Here is a 16166-nt window from a genome sequence, read left to right on the forward strand (position 1 = left end):
CAAAAGCCCTCAGACAGGGAACTTTAAACCTGTGCCTAGAAGTGTGGATGAGTCTAAGAAGATCTGAGACTTTGAATATCCTCATGAATGAATATGTTGTCTGTGCACCATCCCTTGCCTTCTTTGCCTTCTAATGTGGTGGTGTCAGTAGAGGCTAATCAAAAATGCAATGGCGTCACTTGACTTACCTCAGTATGTTCTTATTAAGGTAGAACAAAGACTGGCACCAAAACAATGGTGTTGGATGACCATCATTATTGATATTTTGTACAGTTTTGCAAGAAAGTTTTCTGCAGAAACTTCTCTCGAGGCCTGGTTTATTGCTAACAAGAAATGGTAGATATACAAACTCCTGCCAACCATTTTCAACACCAACTGACAAAGCTCTCGTAAAACAGTGCAGAAGGCAAAGAATTTGACGGGCGATTTTGCATCATTATTCCTCCCCACTTAAGCTTGGCACAAAAGATCTGAGCCTTATTCTTTCAACAGTTAAAGTCTAGAGTTCAGAAACTTATGCTGTGGTTGAAGTAACTTGTAGGCACCTGGTATGACTCTTATTGTGACCTAATAAGTGACTGCAAACACAAGGGGAGGGGGAGGCTATTACACAAGGCGGCTTATTGCTGCGCATGGAGAAGCCAAGGTGGAAGGCAGCCCAGGATGTCCTCCTTGCTGGTCCTGTCCTCAGTCCCAGTAGCTGGCCACATGGTCATACACTGCGCCACCCAGGAAAAGCTCTGCTTCAACCCTGAATGCTCAAAATCCCCACAAAAGAGTTCTCCCACTCTTCCTCACAGGGAGGGTTGATAAGCAACACCATTTAATGTTCTCCAGATGAGCCTGTCCGATGAGACAGAGTGGGTGGCCTACTGCAGACTCATACTCACTAAATGCTACTTAAAATGTTACTTTGGAACATTTTAAGCATTTGTGCCAATGGTTTATGCGCTACCTTCTTATGTCTCAGAAATACCATGCAATTTCACTGGGCTTCCTCCAAGTATAACCCAAGGGCTCCATCCTGCCCCGAGGGGCTTACAATCTTTAATTTGACACAGGGAGGGAACAGAGGAAGGTTGAGGTCCGGGGTGTATCCTGAGTCCTGCTGCAAGACATAAGCCAGAGTCTGTGAGTTTAGACTTTGAGATTCCTGGACATTTCCCATCTGTAACCTCTTCCTCTCTTTTTGCAGTAGGGTAATGAAGGTGATTCTATTAGAATTCCCAAGTGAATGTCCAGCAGGGAGGGAGGGGGGAAGAGAGAGAGTGGAATTCTGGTGGAGACGGAAGGTTGGAGGAGGCTTGGAAAGGAAGAGTGAATGTTGGGGGGAGGCAGTTGAGAGTCAGTTGAGAGTGGTGGGTCCTAGAAGGGGGGCACTTGGTGGGGGACCTGAAGCTGGGCTGGGCAGCTCTTCAGGATCAGTAGTCCAGTCATAGGATCAAGTGTGCCCATCAGTGACCATGAGAGGGAACTCTGAAGGTAGGAGGAGCTCTGAGGCCCAGAGGAGATGAGTGGCATAGAAATTATTATTATTATTATTATTATTTATTATTATTATTATTATTATTAGCATCATCCACCACAGGTGCATGTGTCTTGGCTCCCTGGCTTGACTTGTCCACAGCTGTTGACAGCTTGGCAGGTCCTCAGCTGTGGTCCCCATATGATATTTTCCGTTGTTAATAATAGGTTGCTTACAAGGTTGAACCATATGGTCTTTCCATGCCTCTATTCTCTTTACTCTAAGGCTGTGTTCACGACACCTTGAAATCACGGGGTCATTCCATTAAAATGGCAACATACACACTCATTGATCCTAAACACGTTCTAGATCTTTTTAAAGGGAATGTCCTAAAGTTTCAGGATCTTGCCCCTGTGTGGAATGGGTTTTAACAGGAAGGAGAGGATACATTAATTGAAATTTATCTCTCCAGATACCCACAAATGTGAGCTAAACAGCGTTTTAAAATCCCCTCCTTAGCAGCAAAACCAAAAGCTTAGGAGCTAGGCTGCAAAATCTTGTTTGGAGCAAGTCCACTTCAGAAAGAATCGGGCAGCAAGCTGAGAAGTTTAAAAATAAGCCTTATTTTATTATCATGCATTGATTCACAGCAACAGTAGCAGTAAAAACTATGCAGGCAAAATACTGTTCTGGATTTGCAGGGTACACCCCTAAACCTGGAGATTAATAAATGGTAGGGGTTTGAGGATTTGAAGTATTGCAGGGAAGATTGGAAGTCAGTGGGAAAGTGCAGGCTCCAATTTCTTTCCAAGCCAGGGTTTCACCTGGGATAGAGAGAGGAACATGCCAAAAGCGGTTGATGGCCCATTGGAGAGCCAGGGAGAGAGGCCTCGGACTCCAGAGCTGCCCTGCTGTGGAGAACAAGCCCCTCTTGACAGGACCCTGCTGTCAGATGCAGATTCCCTCCATGCAGACGGAAAGTGGCAATAGGAGAATAAAGCATATTTCTTGGAGCTCCGACCGTCTCTGTGTCTCTGGTCTCCCGAGGAACACGGACCCTGGGTGAGTGCCTGGACCCCCCCCCCCCGGCGTTGGTTATGTAAATGTCAGTTTTGGTACAAAAGTTGGGGGTGAGGAACTGACATTTACATAACCAACGCCAGGCACATGCGAAAGAGGCATGTCTGCATCCAACACGGGGCCAAGAGAGAGGGAAACAGAAAGTGCAATACAGTGGTACTTAATTGGTTCTGGAGGTCCGTACTTAACCTGAAACTATTCTTAACCTGAAGCACCACTTTAGCTAATGGGGCCTCCTGCTGCTACCGCACTGCCGGAGCACGATTTCTGTTCTCAACCTGAAGCAAAGTTCTTAACCTGAAGCACTATTTCTGGGTTAGCAGAGTCTGTAACCTGAAGTGTATGTAACCTGAAGCGTATGTAACCCAAGGTACCACTGTATACTCCTTTCTCTCCAGGAGAGCGGACCTCACACAGAGCCCTCTCTGCCAATTGCATTTCTAAGGTCCAAGCCCCGGCCTGTCAGCAATGCAGCTCTGCGGACTTAGCCCCTTTGCAAGCTGCAGGAGGCCCCAATGGATGGTGTGTACACACCTTTGGTTTTAAGGGAAAGGCGTCTGGCGGGCTTCATCTTGCACAGGGCAGGAGCGTAGCAAGATTTATTTTGCGTTATTTCTTTGCACCATCGCTGCATGTGCCCCTTGAGAAGAGGTTCCTGCCCCGAGGGGGCTTACAATCTTTAATTTGACACAGGGAGGGAACAGAGGAAGGTGGAGGTCCAGGGTGTATCCTGAGTCCTGCTGCGAGACATAAGCCAGGATCTCTGAGTTTAGACTTTGGGATTCCCGGACATTTCCTATCTGTATCTTCTTCCTCTGCTTTTATTTTCCTTTCTGTCTCCTAGCTCCGAAGACAGGCAGGCCGCAGAGGCTCCTGTGGCTCTGCGAAATGAAAGAAGGGGCGGACACCACGTGTAAAAATGGTATTTTGGAAGTTGTGGAATCCATTCCCCTCATGTGCCAGTCGGTCGTGGCACCAACCTGAGCGAATCAGGGCTGGGGTGGGGGGAGCAGGCCAGTCTCGCCCCAGCCCCTTGTCCCCCTCCTTTTGAGCCAGGGGTCAGGCCGTCGTGTGCCCAGGCAGGAGCAGCGAGCGCCAGCAGCCAGTGGTGACGTGGGCATGGCCAGCAGGGCAGGGGTGCTTCTTCTGCTGCCCCCCACACTTTCCAGGGATAGGTCTGCACTTTCCCGGTCTGTGTCTGAGTGCTGTGTCCCCCCCCTTCCTTCCTCAGGAAAACCTCTCTTTAACCCTGAATCAGAACAAATGGCAATTCTGCTTTCCACAGATTGTTGTTTGATCCAATTCAGCAGTAAAGAGAGGATTTTCGTGGTGAAAGCAGCAGGACCAGCCCCCCCCCCAAAGCACTTGGACCTGTGCCTAGAAATGCAGAGCAAAGTTTAAGTGTGGATGAGGCCCAAGATTGCACTCCTAGCCCTTTCTACTCACTTCAATAAATCCCGTTGAATTCTCCCAGATAGGTGGGATTAGGATTACAACCTAAACTGGGATCCAGTCCTATAGCTGCAACCCTATGCTCACTGATCTTGGAGTAAGCTCAACTGAAATCTGTGCGTCTTAATTTTGTGCAGGTAAGTATATGAGTGCCCTGTAAGTTACTTTTGTGTCTATATGCATAAGATTGCCTATGTAAACATTGCCATGTTTGGTTTTCAGGCTTACAGGAAGCTGCTCAGAGAACCTTCATTTTTGGGTGGTTTGTAAATATTGTAGATCAATCAATCAATCAATAAATATTAAACATCAAATATCATAAGAAAAATGCTGTTACATGTCAGCTGTCAAATACGGGTGGCACTTTCCCTAACGTTTGACAGACCACTTAGTATCTAACAATATTTGACAGGTAAGGAGAAATGATCATTAGTACTTGACAGTCGTCAGCTCCTTTGGAGATTTCACACATGAAGTCTGCCAGAATTAAAGGAGTCACGAAATGCCAACCAATTCAGAGCTTTTTGTAGCTGGCCACCAGGTGGCTCTCAGCCCCTGCTCTGCACCTCCGTTATAGCACTGAGAGTTGTTATTTTGCCACAGCCTGACATCCGGAGTCCTGGCAACCACAGTCTTTGCAGCTCCCCTTCCAGGTTCCCTTGGCTCCCAGGCATTTTTTAAGCATATCATCCCCTGGGAGCTTGTGAAGGAACTGAACTTCCGTATTTGGGGTGTGTGCCTTGCCTTCTTTCTGTTACACCTACAAGACACTTCACTGGAGTTGGAAAAGGTCACTGCCGCCCTTGCAGCAGGGAACCCCACCAAATTTCAAACTCTGCAAAAGCTTCCAGGTTTCCCTGTCTTCGGCACCCCCCCCCCATTGCTGAGGGACACCCTGAGGTCCTGGCGTGGGCCCCTCAGCCCTTTAGAGGAGCAAGACCTGAGTTCAAAGTTTTGCATTTGAAATGTGGATCCGCTTCTTTGCTTTAAATGTCTCATCCAAAAGTTAGGATGGCCAGATGGAATCGTTCACCCAGCGTGGTCCAGGACAAGGCCACGCGGAGGATGGAGAACGGCAATTGTCAGTTCCTTCCTGGTTTATGTCACAGCAAAAGGATAGCAAGTGAATAGGGAATGTACATTTTCCTCACGTTGACTTTGCTCAAGTATTCTGCCATGCTAATCCAGATGGAATAATTATGGAGGAATGGATAGAAAAGGCACAACTGCCTCCCCCCCCCATGTGAAATCAAGAAGAAAAATTCTTAGTGGCAACATCTTATTTCCATAATCTGGCAGCACGTTGGCCTACCTGCCTCACGTGAGCATTGGGGGAAGGCACAATTAATGGGTAAGTTAGTGGAGAATTCCCTCCGTGTCATCAATCATTTCTTTTCTTGCTTTCATTCCATGCCTGAAGCAGTGTCCAGGCTGGTGGATGAGGTGTGGGTGGAAGTCCCCAGCTAAAAAGAAAAGATATGTGAAGATGACACACATTTCCTTCCTTAACATCACATCACACTTTCCACTCCCAAACATTTATCACTTGGGTATTATCAGTGGGTTAATAATGTATTTTCTTACATTCCTTACTCATTTTTAGTATCATCATGGTCATGTTTCATGAGCAGAGTGTGCCATTTTAGCAGGCGAAACTTAATTTTTGCAAATTTCTTCAGCGAGGGGTCTTAAGAAGATGTTTATGGATGTGAGGAATTCAAACATGCTGTTATTTTTGTGACTAGACAACATTTAGCTTAGTAAGCCTATGTCTGATGAAGAAGCACATGAACTACTTTCATAAAACCAAATATTTTAAATTGTATCTTCTGAAAATGTTAAAGGTAAAGGTAAAGGTACCCCTGCCCGTACGGGCCAGTCTTGACAGACTCTAGGGTTGTGCGCCCATCTCACTCAAGAGGCCGGGGGCCAGTGCTGTCCGGAGACACTTCCGGGTCACGTGGCCAGCGTGACAAGCTGCATCTGGCAAGCCAGCGCAGCACACGGAAACACCGTTTACCTTCCCGCTGGTAAGTGGTCCCTATTTATCTACTTGCACCCAGAGGTGCTTTCGAACTGCTAGGTTGACAGGCGCTGGGACCAAACGACGGGAGCGCACCCCGCTGCGAGGATTCGAACCGCCGACCATGCGATCGGCAAGTCCTAGGCACTGAGGTTTTACCCACAGTGCCACCTGCGTCCCTTTCTGAAAATGTTAGGAAAGACTAAATAATAATACTGATATTTATATATAATATAACCACAAGTACATGGCAATCAATTTTTATTTCTGTGCAATTTTACACACATTTTACTTACCAAGAAAAACTGAATTATATTAATTTAACCAAAATATCTTTTGAATTCCCAAGCCATGTTACGACTTTTTAACACCCCTCATTTTTTGAATAGGAAAGTTGAACAATTCAGCGTGCCCTATGACTTGGTGTGATTTGAAAATGTTGTGTAACCAGTGCCCCCCCAACCCAATCCATATAAAGTGTGTTAGACTGAATATGACCTCAGGTTAGCCATTCTATACTTCTCCTGTTGGTTTCAGTGGGACTGAAGTGGAGCTGAACGCTTTTCCTGGGTTGGGGCCAGACTCATTGCGGGGGAGTGCTTGTCCGTTGTTTGTTTGATAACTGCTGGTCTTCCTTGACTGCTCACTTGGTGCTTTCCAGCCCCCGTCAGTTTCTAGCATGCCTAGTAGTGGCAGGAGATGAACGGTCTCATTGCCCTTGCCGACATGCTGCTTCTTGCCCAGCGCTCTTGGAGAGGATCAGGCCACGAAGGGAACCTTGGAACTGGGCCTGTGCTGTCTTCCAAACCACTTGCCCTGGGTCTGGCCCTCGTGACCGGCTGGCCCTCATGTCCCAGGAATAAGCCTCGTGACCCTGGGCAGCGAACTCCCAAGAACAGCTCGGATTGGGTGTGAAGCCACATGGAAGAAAGATTAAGGAGTCTTTGGAATGCGCAGCAGGCTGCTCAGGTTTCTGCCGGGAAAAGTGGGCCAACTTGGCTAAAGGCTGTCGGTATGTTTTCGCCCGCCAAACATGCCTGCAAGCCTTTGGCTTCAGGTGTACAGTGAGCCACACCTTATTGCCATGGCTACACAGGAAAAAGTGAAATTATAGTCTCTGTTGATCTGCCAGAGCAGTGTTTCCCAAGGCGGAGGGGCATATCGTCTCCTGGGGGACCCAGGATAGTTGAAGAGGGCAGCAGGTGGAAAATGTGTAAACGGGGGGGGGGTGTCACAGCACAAGGCTAGGGGGGCACAGAGGGAAGTGAGAAGGGGGAACCCTGAATAGCTGGCTCTCCACTTGCCAATCCCAAGTGGATAAGGAAGCGTTCCTTTTTGCCACATGTATTTTCTTGGAGCAGTCCTGGTTTCTTTCCAGCAGGAGATGGTGATCGCTGAGGATCCCCTCTTGACCAGTAGAGCCCGCAATCCAGAACCCCCAGGTCAGGTAAGCGCAGTGGTGGGGTGGCAATGGGTAGGGCTGGGCGAGCCAGAGCTGCTTGTTGCTGCTGCCAGTGCTGGGCCCGGTGGCAGCCTGGGCCTGACTCTGCAGGGTGCAATCCACCCCAGCGCCTAGTGGATCAGGGCCTTTGGATATTGTCCGCAGCATCAGCCCGGCTCTGAAAGGCATGGGGTGAAATCCACTCCAGCGCCTAGTCAAGTGGGGTCGTCTGGTTAGGGGGCAGGCTTTGGTTGGGGAGGACAGAATCTGGGATTTGTATTGATTTATACTTATTGGAGAAGCAGCTGCCCACCTTGGCCACACCCATTGGGGTGGCCACAGGAAGGAAACAAGGTTGGAAGGGGGCCATGGTCAGAAAAAAGGGTTGGGAAACACTGTCCCAGAGGTCTGAATTCATCCTGGGAGTATTTGTAATGGGTTGGATCCAACGTCGCCGTCTTCCGCTGGTGCAATGGAGCGTCCCCTCCCTATCTTCTCTTTGTGTGCCCCTCCCCAATCTGCTCCAGAGGTCAGGGAAATGCTCAGAAGAGATTTGGGAGGGGTCACGGGGAGGGGAGAGGGAGGTGACTTCATCTGATGTAGGGGAGTCTGGCAAGGACAAGATGGAGTGGCCTGGAGAGGGTCCTTTCAGCCCTGCGCCTGAGGCTCCCACTCCTGAATTAAAGATTCTCCGGTCACTGTAGAGCTGGAAAAGCTCTCCTGGGAATGTTTGTGGGCTCTGCCAGTGGGTGAATGGTGCCTGGCTGAGTATCAGCCAGTTCCTTCTATTTAGGAAGGGAGGTCTGGATTAGCTGTGAGTGTGACACATTCCTTCAGATGATGCCAGGGTGGAGGGCAGACAACAGTGGACTCTCACAACTTCCTGAGAATGGAATTAATAGCCCTATAATTCAAGAGGCAAAGGTTTGGGCTTTGGTGAGACAAAGACTGACGCTAAGCTGGCGATGCATGAATTATCTTGGGAAAGGGGGGAGCCAACTTGGCAAGCTTGACCTGATGGGATGCAGAAACCTCATATTGTCATCCTGGTCTGTGGGCCAAGGAATGACGAAAAGCCAGAGCCTGGTGACTGCAGAGCAGAGTTGTCTGACCAATGCAAAGCTTTAGGCTGAATGGACTGTAGATGAATCTGAATGCAGCAGCTTGCAGTTTGGGCAACCAAATGCACATTTCCTTGACCATATTTGATTGGCTGTTCTCTTCCACCCAAACACGCTCTTGTCTCATAATGTTGACTAATCACTAAATGACACGCCCCCTCACCAAAATATGGCTTTGTCTGTCTCTCCAGTTATCTCCCCCCTTAAATATTTTCCCGTTCCTTGAAAATGCAGTGAACAGATGGCATCATCTGCTTGCTGGCTGCCAGCAATCTCCATGTTGGATTTGCCCCAGCTTGGCTCCAGCCTTCTCTTCTCTCATTCTGATGCCTTCAGCGACATTTTCCTGGACAGATCTTGAGATAATTTCTCATTTTATCTGACCTATATTCAGTCCTTGATAGAGACAAGGCGAGAGGGGAGTTTCTGCTCCTAGGTCATTTTCTTCCCCTTTGCTCCTGGTGTTGCAGAAGGAGAAATGCCGCTGTCTTTTAATGGCTCCATGGTGAGAGGCAGATGTGGTTCAGAATGATTTACAAGCTGAGAATCGTGGCAAGAGAGAGGAAACCACGGACCACGAAGTGCTTCTGCCATTAACTCACGAGACAGCTCGTCTCAGGTGTCTCTCCCACTTCTTCGCCTCAGGCATGGCTTGCAGGTCGCTTGAAGCCACAGCTGCCTTTTCAGAAAGATGCTGTGTAGCAAGGGATTCCCCACAAACTGCTACCAGGCTCTTGCTGTTCCCAAGTGGGGTTTTTTGGCCAAAGATTTTTGGTTTTTCCCAAAGTTTTTGAGTTTTCCCCAAAGTTTTTAAAGGAAATTCACCAAAAACTACATTTCCAACATGGGTTGCCATTCATTCAGATTTCCCCGGACATTTCAGCAATTTCCGCCTAGACACTGTTTCCGACAGCCAGATCCCAGCCATGTCCAGGAAATTCCGGGCATATGGCAACCCTAGGTGGGATTCAATCACATACTGGCAAATTCAAGTTGTGCAATTATAGTGCACTGGGAGGTCTTGCACAACAAATCTGCTTCTCGAAAAGATCAGATTTTTGTGATAAAGAAAGGGACCGGAAAATGCAATAGAAATTTTGAGGTAGCACTTGCTTTGATGCAATGTCATCTAACTTCCCCTCAAACAAATCAGATCAAATGCTCAATTAAATAGCTGGTGTTGTCTAGTCTCCCTGCAAAATAAAAATCAGGACGAATGTGCAATAAACATTCTGGAAGCACCTAGAGTCTCTTGGGCAAAATGTTACTCGAATGTTGTGGGAAGCAACCATAAACAAGCTGAAAGGATTTTATTCTTGTAACATAAAAACTGTTTGTTAGAGTTATCAATCTAATAATAATAATGATGATGACGATGATGATGTTTTATTTATATGCTCCAGCCACTCTGGATGACTTCCAGCAAAATATAAAAACACCATAAAACATGAAACGTTATAAACCTCCCCATACAGGGCTGCCTTCAGTTGTCTTCTAAAAGTCGTATAGTTATTAATCTCCTTGACATCTGGTGGGAGGGTGTTCCACAGGGCTGGTGCCACTACCGAGAAGGCCCTCTGCCTGCTTCCCTGTAACCTCACTTCTCGCAGGGAGGGGACCACTGCTCCATATGCACTGAATTACTGTAAATAAAAACATGTCTGTAGGATAAAAACCAAACTTGCAGGTGTCTTTGCTTCTTTATATACTATGCTTGCATGCCACATAGGTATGTTTATTGCAGCTACAATATGAAGACTCAGAAATGTGGAATTTAATAAGTACTTCAAAGTACAGTACTTGTGGGTTATGGGATATTATCTCAATAACAACAACCAACTGCTGGCTTTTCCTGCGTCTTTATGTATTGTGTGTGGAATTTAAAGTTTTGGTATTAAGTATATTATCCTTTGAGTAAGCTGTCTCTTACACAATCTATATTTTAATCCATTATCTATTACATTAAAGGTAAAGGGACCCCTGACCATTAGGTCCAGTCGTGACTGACTCTGGGGTTGCGGCACTCATCTCGCTTTATTGGCCAAGGGAGCCGGCGTACCGCTTCAGGGTCATGTGGCCAGCATGACTAAGCTGCTTCTGGCGAACCAGAGCAGCGCACGGAAACGCCGTTTACCTTCCCGCCGGAGTGGTACCTATTTATCTACTTGCACTTTGACGTGCTTTCAAACTGCTAGGTTGGCAGGAGCAGGAACCGAGCAACGGGAGCTCACCCCATCATGGGGATTCGAACCGCCAACCTTCTGATCAGCAAGTCCTAGGCTCTGTGATTTAACCCACAGTGCCACCCCCGTCCCTCATCTATTACATTACCTTTCTATAAAACAGAAGCTATAGTATCTGTTCTCAGAAGAGTGGTTGGCCTTCCCTACTTCTCTGTCATGGCAGCAGAATAATCCCACTTGCCCCTTTTCAGTTTTTTAAAGAAATCACACATGTAAACAGTTGGAATGCAAATGCAAGCTGCCATACATTGGCTGGCCCTAAAGTATTTTTTGCTTCCATAAATCATGAATATAAATTCTTTTTTGTCAATAAAGCTGCCTTTCTAACTAGGACATGCAAATGCTATTTATAAAGAATCCCCATCTCCTCTGTAAATACTGTGGGAAGAGATCTGACATAGCTGGCAATAATAAGTGCTTTGGAGCCAAACACAGCTAAATATTGAAAAATAATTTGTTTCCTGCATTTTTTCAGTCTTTAAAAAATAGTTTGGGCTGCAGTTTTCATACTATACTGACAAATAATCTCAAGAACAGACTCTGAAAGGCAAAATAACTGATATAGGTTAACATTACTTTGAAAGTCAGTTATACAGTATATATCTAATATATAAATACAATATAATAATCATGCTGGGATGCTACCACTTAATTAAATATACATTATAATTACTGTAAGTATAAAATCTAAATAACAATGTAATGAATGAATAATGAATAATGAATTGCAAAATAAAGTTGGACAGAATTCTTCAATGCTCTCAGTGCACCTCTTATTATGCTAAACTCAGTCATCTTGAGGATTCGATAAAACAGCAACTTGGTAATTATGTCTTTGAGTAATCCCGTATCTAGGGAAGTCAATTGTCAATGGAAGTACTCAGCTTTATTCTGAGTATCTAAATTTGTTGATCTGCAGCCAAATATTTGAGTAGCTGATTCAAATCCTATGTAAACTTCAGCCTATCCTTATTTATTCTAAGGTACAGAGCCCCTTGCTTGCCGAGCTCTTTCCTTCAAAAAGCACACAATCATTCCCAAACATCAGAGTTTGGGGTCACCTTAAAGATTAAGGAATTCATTAGGGCAAAAGGTTTCTTGGAGTATGGTCCACTACATCAGAGGTATGAAGTCTTAATTTAAATGATAGACAGATAGACATGGTGGTGCTGGGGTTCTAAACACACGCCACCTGAATCGGGGCCTGCTTTGGCAATTCAGGTTGGCCTGATCTGAGGATCCAGATCTCAGTCAAGGGTGGGTGGGTGAAACCCGCATCTTCAGAAATCCCATTGGGAATGGGAAACCCAAATGGCACTCATGGAATTTAGGGGAAGGTTAGTCCCTACAAACCTGCTCCCCCAAAATATTGAACTTTTTGTTACAGGAAACTGTACTCTAAAATGTGGGATATCACTTGCTTTGATCCAATGCCATCCAACCTGCCAGCAAACAAATGAGAATGACTGCTCATTAAATGAGCAAACAAATCAGGATGAATGCTTAATAAACAGATCAGCAGGAAGAGCCCTAAGGAAGAGTCCAGCATGCTAAATTATTGGACTGGCTGGATGCAGAGGAGTGGTGGAAGGGCACCAACTGGGGAATCCCCAAGGGAACCCCCAGGGACTGGTGGTGGAAAGACAATGAGTGGTCAGAGGGAGGAGACTGGGAAGAGGAGGGGTTGGAAGCAGAAGAGGTCACTAGGTTTAGAGAGCAGGAAGACGCTGTGGCAGAGAGCAGTTCAGATTCCAAGGCTGAAGCAGAAGCTGGAGAGGACTGGGGCCAAGAGGCAGCCATGAGGTAGGCTGCCGAAGAAGCCAGTGGGGTTCCCCCTCCCATTGTGACCAGCTCCCCACCCCGGTTTCCCAGAACCGGCAGAGGTGTGAAGAGGGTGGAACAAAGACAGAACAGGCAAAGAAGTCTCAGATTGCTTGGGAAGGACCTGGGAGAGGAGGAAATTTAGCTAGTTGTGTGAAAGTGTGGACCTTTAGTCCCCACAGCTGCCTCATAGGGGCAAGTTCCACCAGGAAGAGATGCTGCGCTCACTAGGCCTGAGCTGTTCTGTTTTTTGCAAAAAGCGTTAACTTCACTGGCACCTTGTGACCTGCGCCCAACTCCTGCCTTGAGACACTGCTCCGTAGTTCTTTGTAGTATCCCGGAAGCTGAACAAGCCCTCTCCCTGCAGCGTATGGAGGGAGGAGCTTCAGGAACTGGGGTAAAGAAAAAGGACCACTTTCCCCTGCCTACTCTCTGGAAATCTACCCCTTGCAGAGCAGTGCGGTTGTCAGATTTAGGGCTGACAAAAGAGCTATTCCTGAAACTGCCTTCCTCCCTCTGCAAACCTTGAACAGTCCAGGCTTGATGGAACCTTGAACAGGAATTTTGCACTATTTTGCTGCAAGTGGTCAGTTTTCCTTTCTAGTATAAGCTGTGTTTGAAGCCGGGTGGGATGCCACCCACTTCCTTTTGTGTGGCCCTTCTCCTCCTGTTTCTTTTCAGTGGATGTAAAACCATCCTGGGATGCTGCCAGAGGGGTTTAGCAAAATGCCACTTAAACCCTTTGTAAAGCTGGGAGAGGCAGGGACCTGCTAAGGCAGCTCTTTCTCTGACTGCTGAAGTGGGAAGCCCCAAGCTCTGCTGGAGGAAGAGAACGATGCCCATTAGGTACCTGCCTGCTGATGCCGCCTCTCCCAGTCTAGCCTGGGGAATGCTAGAAGACACACCAAGGTCCTGTCTGGGAATTTTTTTAAAAGAAAAGAAAAAAGCATGCCATGCCTAATATTATTTTTTTTATATAAAATATTAAAGTTTCAGAAAAAGGAATTACATAAAAACAAGAAATACAAAAGTAAAAGACAAAAATAAAAATACAAGAAAAATACAGAATAAAAAAGTAAGTACACTTACAGAAAAATGGGAAAAAAATAAAAATAAAAAAATCAATCTTTCCATATCTTACACTCATATCCTTGTTTCTCTGACCTCCTCATACCTCCCTTTTTTGTGTTCCAATTCAATTAATTAATTCAGCAATTTCTTTCCCTCCTTATTATCCTGATCTTTAATCTTAATATATTGTAACATTAAATTTTTACCTATTTAGAGATCCAATTTTCCATATTCTTTTATATCATTACAGCTAGAAACCACTTAACTTCAATCAAACATCATGCCATGCCTAATATTAGGCCACATTCTTTTAATGGCAATGATTGATGATACTTGACAGTTATTATTTTAAAGGGTGAATGTACTAGTTTGTGTTTGCTAGCAAGCTTTATTTACATTGTTTACAGGTGAATGGACCACAGACAAGTTGATCTTGCCTAATTTGAAAAGGAACCAATTTAAAATGGATAAAATAAAAATAAGAGGTCCAATGAGGACTGAGCTGTGTAGGTTCATACCTGAGCTATCACCATTGCTAAAAGAGAAAGACTCCATCATGGAACCCTGACTGGCTGTGCAGATACACAGTCTTGAAGGATCCTACCATTGCCTGCCCATTGTTCTGGGAGCTGATTGGCAAAGTACCGGTACATATATATCTTACTGAGAGTAAATGGATGTGTGTGTCTCATTTTAATGCATAAACAAAACTGTGTCCTGAGTACTGAAAGAAGGCTGTTTGGACTAGTCCTGTCTGCTGGACGGGAGTCCCCAGAATGATGTAGCCATGGGAGGCCTTTGGCTCCTTTTGAATATGTGCTCAGGGATGCGGGTGGTGCTGTGGGTTAAACCACAGAGCCTAGGACTTGCCGATCAGAAGGTTGGGGGTTCAAATCCCCGCAATGGGGTGAGCTCCTGTTGCTCGGTTCCAGCTCCTGCCCACCTAGCAGTTCAAAAGCACATCAAAGTGCAAGTAGATAAATAGGTACCGTTCCGACGGGAAGGTAAACAGTGTTTCTGTGCGCTGCTCTGGTTCACCAAAAGCGGCTTAGTCATGCTGGCCACATGACCCGGAAGCTGTATGCTGGCTCCCTCGGCCAGTAAAGCGAGATGAGCGCCGCAACCCCGGAGTCAGCCATGACTGGACCTAATAGTCAGGGGTCCCCTTTACCTTTACCTTTAAGTATGTGCCCAGGGGACATCTGATTCTTGCTTCCTCATTCTCACACCCCCTTTTAAAGAGGTTCTCCTGGTTCTTCCAAGAGAATGGGATTGAGATTTGTTTGGTAGTAGTGAATTCTTTTCAGTATTCAGTGCTGGTTTTGGCTTTGATTGGGTGCCAAGTATTTGCTAAAGCCGAAGGAAAATTGGACCAGAGGGGATGGAAAAAAGAATCTGAGGTTCTTAAGCAAAGGGAAGTTTACAAGAATAGCTTAGCTTCTAAAAAGGAATAAATCTTCTGAACTTTACAAACCAGAATCACTTTTTTTCTTAGGTCAATTACATTTCTTCTTATGTGACCGATGGTCCTTTCCCCCCAGTCTGGCCAATTTCTGAATGTAGTTATGATTAGGGGGAAGTGGGGCAGATTGATACAGAAAAATTCAATCTCATATTTTATGTACCAAAATGAGTCAAGTAATAAAAAAAAAAATTTGCTTTATGCATGGCATAATCAATATTATAACAGCAATCAAAAGAACCAAAACAGTTAGAATATAATGAGAATATAATGACTTGAATAAAAAATGGGTTTTGTATCATTCTGCCCCACTTACGGGGCACTTTGATATAGTGGATGGGGCACTTTGATACAAAGCGTAAATTGTATGAGAATGGTAATTATTTACAAAAAAATATGAAAAAAACAAATTTTATTGTGAGAGATCATAATCAGCCTTACAATTTGTTACTTAAAATCTAAATTATGTATCAAAACTAACAGTGCTTCACACATATCATAGACTTTATTACAGGTTTTCTGAAAAAAACCATCAAAACCTATATTAATATTAATATTAAAACTTATATTAAAAAAGCATAAGAACTCACATTAGGTAGTCAAAAAATAGTAATTTAAACAAAATGCTTATAAAAGATAAGATAATTACTTAACATTTAGCTTCTATTGCACAATATATCTACTGAAGTCAATAGAAAAAGTATAAAGAGATGATGTTTGAGATGTGCCCTTTGAGAAATTTGGTTTTGGCAACTGCAAAACAACATCCTTGAAATCAACGTTTGCCTTATCTTCTACAATGGGGAAGACAAACATACAAGATCCTGGTTTTTTCCTGAGATATGACACTTGGTAACTGGTCATATTATATTTAGAAATGACTTTCGCCATGTAGTAAACAAAAGTTTTCTTTTCTTTTCCAATTTAATGAGTAGGAAATCTCCAACATTTGTATTTTCAGGATTGGGAACATCAAAATTTAAATTC

General features: G+C 45.2%; 1 protein-coding gene across 1 annotated transcript in view; it reads left to right on the forward strand.

Annotated features, from left to right (window-relative positions):
- Window positions 1-1395: 1395 nt before the first annotated feature.
- The window catches only part of FAM107B (family with sequence similarity 107 member B), a 110633-nt gene continuing 95862 nt past the window's right edge, over window positions 1396-16166 (forward strand). The window contains exon 1 of the mRNA XM_081210783.1: window positions 1396-1482. The gene's annotated coding sequence lies outside the window, so the exon portion shown is untranslated. The remainder of the gene's footprint in view (window positions 1483-16166) is intronic.

This window comes from Podarcis bocagei (assembly GCF_964188305.1).
Source record: "Podarcis bocagei genome assembly, chromosome: 10".
In the NCBI taxonomy this organism is placed as follows: Eukaryota; Metazoa; Chordata; class Lepidosauria; order Squamata; family Lacertidae; genus Podarcis; species Podarcis bocagei.